At 42.6% G+C, this 4,313-nt stretch overlaps 1 pseudogene; it reads left to right on the top strand.

The window, feature by feature from the left end:
• Nucleotides 1-440: 440 nt before the first annotated feature.
• Nucleotides 441-1,943, top strand: LOC145468701 (CD209 antigen-like protein C; annotated as a pseudogene).
• The last annotated feature ends 2,370 nt before the right edge of the window (nt 1,944-4,313 follow it).

The following is a 4,313-nucleotide window of genomic DNA, read 5'->3' as shown; positions in this document are numbered from 1 at the left end:
GGACAGAACCTTGAAAAAAGTGAATTTATATTTTACTTTGGGATCGGCTTGTATTCTTTCTGTTGGTTTAAGAATTATTTCCACTGGAAATGTAAAGGCAGCATTCAGGTCAAAGAATAAATAATCAATATCCGCCCTCGTGGCACGCGTTTGCCGAAATCTGCAGAATTTTCGTAATTTTGCTTCGTATTTCAAATTGAACGGCTAAGAAATACACCAGGATTGATGTTCCTCGTGTAAAACCATTGTACCGTGCTCTTACAATCAAGTGTTTAGGGAATTATCTTGCAGTTGCCCTCAAAGTTGAAGTTTAAACACTGAATTAACTGTTAATAACTAGAAAGTTTCTCCTGAACATTATGGATATTAAAAGTTTTTAGTTAATAGGAAATTTTATCCATTTTAATGTTTCTAGTTTGTATTTTTTCGTCAGGCTAGAGATGAAGTCAGTGGTTGTATTGAAGTTCATCATGACGCTCTTTCTTATTTCGCATCAATCAAAAGGTTTGGAATTTCTCATTGCTCTTTCGAACTTTGTGATAAAATAACATAAAATAACACAACACAACATAACATAACATAGCATAACATAGCATAGCATAGCATAGCATAGCATAGCATAGCATAGCATAGCATAGCATAGCATAGCATAGCATAGCATAGCATAGCATAACATAATATACTTTGTTTCCTCACAATTTACATTTAAAGATAAAATTACAGCTTTTTTATGTTTACAGTATACCTTTCCGGTTGATAAATATTAACATTGGAGTATGGGGGTCGAGTAAACCATTCGGTTTTCTAGTTGGCCACATATTTACAAAATTAGTTACCTTTCGGTACAGGTGGAGAACCAGAAAAGAGCTAAGGAAAAGAGCTAATTGTGAGGGACTAAGTGGCCTACAAATAAAGAAATAACGATTAGCGCTTTGAATTCAGTGATTCTTTTCAAGCTCGTTATGACGTTCTTTCTTATTTTATCTCTACTGATTAAATGGTTGAGAGTTTCTCATTTCACTTTATTGACTTGTGAGATGGGTAGCACATTGAACTCCGTATCGAGCTGTCCGGGCTTAAGCCTGGTCGATGTTGACCGACGTCAAGCTGTGAACATCGCTCGTCTATTATTTTAAGCGTAGCCGGAGAATTCCAGAGGGTCAAGGAGCAAGTTAGCTTTATGTCATGAACAGAGAGACCTCCTTCGTAGGGCCTTTGTGTGTGATTGTCTGGTTTAATTTCGCACTGTACGAGCGTCCGCGGTATTTGTCGGTTTGCACGTTAGTTTACGACATCAAGCCCTTTCCAAAACCGCTTACTTGTTCTTCGCGGTTTTGTACAATGGCAGGTTTCTTGCCTTCTAATTTTTTCCCATGTACGAATTGCGGCCCTACATTATCGGGCGTGCGTCCAGAACCCAGTCTGCGTGCACTAAATACCATTTTGAACTACCTTAAGTACTTCGATTGTTTGTTGTTTCTAATATGTCTATGTGGTTAAATATTTCAGTTGCAAAAGCGTAACAAGGAAAGGCTGTTACACTTTCCATGACGTCGACAGTAGATGGAACGGGGCCCGTGACGCGTGCCGTAGCATGATGGCTCACCTGTTAACCATGGAAATTACCGATGAATGGAACAAAGTGAAGAGCTTCCTCACAGAAAAAGCCAAGGAGACCGGAAGTTACACTCACTATTACATTGGACTACGTAAAGAAAGTGGAAAGTGGAAATGGATCGAGGCTGGAGGGCCTGGTGTGACTGGCCACATCTGACAGCCGCTGGCAGTATGCTGAGCCCTCTAACACCGCTTCTGAAGATTGTGCTGAAATCAATTCTTACTATCTAAGTAGATACGGGCGCTTTAATAATGTCAGATGTGATCGTAAATATAAGGCTCAATTGCTAAAACAACCACGTGGATACATATGTGAAGCTTTGTAAAGAATCAATATCACTGGTATCTTTGAACGTGAAATAAATCGAAGGGAGACCGGTAGTTACACTCACTACTACATTGGACTCCGTAAAGAAAGTGAAGCGTGGAAATGGGCTGAGGCCGGAGCGCCTGGTGCCACTGTGGCCAGACATGACAGCCGCTGGCAGAGCGGTCAGCCTTCCAGCACCGCTACTGAAATTTGCGCTGAAATCAATTCTTCTTATCGAAAACAATACGGCCAGTTAAATAATGTCCAGTGCGATTTAAAATATAAGGCTACGGGTAACACAGAACCACGTGGATACATATGTGAAGATTTGTAAGGAATAGATATCTTTGTCATCTTCGTTGAAGGTAAAATAAATCAACGGATTTACTGTTAAGTTACCATCGGAAATGAATTGTTTTTGCCTTGTTTTGCAGAGAAATGGACGCAGGTAAAACGATCGCACGCTCGGTTTCGAGCTTTTACGTCGAAATATAGCCCCACTTTATTTTAAGATTGATAGAGTAGCCGAGAGCGCCTTACGCGCATCGTGATTTTGACCAACTTTGGCTCGATTTCTCGGAACTTGGGGAATATTTTCTAGTCCCGGGGACTATAAAATAACTCCTGATCGCCTTGGTTTGCAGAGAAATGGACACAGGTAAAACGATCGCGCGCTCGGTTTCGAGCTTTTAGGTCGAAATATAGCCCCACTTCATATTGAGACTGAAAGAGTGGCCGAGACCACCTTATGCGCCTCGTGATTTTGACCAACTTTGGCTCGATTTGCCGGATCTTGGGGGATATTTTCCAGTTCCAGGAACTCTAAACTAACTCCTGATGGCCTTGTTTTGCAGAAAAATGGACACAGGTAAAAAGATCGGACGCTCGGTTTCGAGCTTATTCGTCGAAATATAGCCCCACTTTATTTTAAGACTTTAAGACTAGCCGAGACCGCCTTATGCGCATCGTAATTCTGATCGACTTTGGCTCGATTTTCCGGAACTTGGGGTATATTTTCCAGTCCCAGGAGCTCTAAACTAACTCCTGATGGCCTTGGTTTGCAGAGAAATGGACAGAGGTAAAACGATCGCACGCTCGGTTTTGAGCTTTTAGGCGGAAATATAGCCCCACTCTATTTTAAGACTGAAATAGTAGCCGAGACCGCCTTAAGTGCATCGTGATTTTGACCAACTTTGGCTCGATTTCCTGGAACTTAAGAGATATTTTCCAGTCCCAGGGACTCTACTCTAACTCCTGATGGCCTTGGTTTGCAGAGAAATGGACACAGGTGAAAAGAGCGCACGCTCGGTTTCGAGCTTTTAGGCCGAAATATAGCCCCACTTCATTTTAAGACTGAAAGAGTAGCCGAGACCGCCTTACGCCCATCGTGATTTTGACCAACTTTGGCTCGATCTCCCGGAACTTGGGGTATATTTTCCAGTCCCAGAGACTCTAAATTAACTCCTGATGGCCTTGGTTTGCAGAGAAATGGACACAGGTGAAAAGAATGCACGCTCGGTTTCGAGCTTTTAGGCCGAAATATAGCCCCACTTCATTTTAAGACAGAAGGAGTAGCCGAGACCGCCTTACGCGCATGGTGATTTTGACCAACTTTGGCTCGATTTCCTCTCCATTTGCTATATTTCGGCCTAGAAGCTCGAAACCGAGTGTTTAAATAGTTTTCCTCAGTCCATTTCACTGAAAACCAAGGCCATAACGCGTTAGTTTAGAGTCCCTGGGACTGGAAAATATCCCCCAAGTTCCGGCAAATCGAGCCAAAGTTGGTCAAAATCACGATGCGCGTTAGGCGGTCTCGGCTACTCTATCAGTCTTAAAATGAAGTGGGGCTATATTTCGGCCTAGAAGCTCGAAACCGAGCGTTCAAATATTTTTCCTCTGTCCATTTTACTGAAAACCAAGGCCATCACCAGTTAGTTTAGAGTCCCTGAGACTGGAAAATATCCCCCAAGTTCCGGCAAATCGAGCCAAAGTTGGTCAAAATCACGATGCGCGTGAGGCGGTGTCGGCTACTCTATCAGTCTTAAAATGAAATGGGGCTGTGTTTCGGCCTAGAAGCTCGAAACCGAGCGTTAAAATATTTTTCTTCTGTCCATTTCACTGGAAACGAAGGCCATCACGCGTTAGTTTAGAGTCCCTGGGACTGGAAAATATCCCCCAAGTTCTGGCAAATCGAACCAAAGTTGGTGAAAATCACGATGCGCGTGAGGCGGTCTCGGCTACTCTATTAGTCTTAAAATGAAGTGCACGTAGGGGCCAAACCACCCCCCAAATGTTTCGTCAGTTCTTGCGTATTTCACATTATTTCGCATTACTTAAAATGTATTGACTCTTTCTACACCAAACTTGGCAGATGATCAGGTGACCT

Source organism: Orbicella franksi, chromosome 14, assembly GCF_964199315.1.
Source record: "Orbicella franksi chromosome 14, jaOrbFran1.1, whole genome shotgun sequence".
In the NCBI taxonomy this organism is placed as follows: Eukaryota; Metazoa; Cnidaria; class Anthozoa; order Scleractinia; family Merulinidae; genus Orbicella; species Orbicella franksi.
Note: the sequence above shows the minus strand (reverse complement) of the source record. Positions and strands in the feature narration are given on the sequence as shown.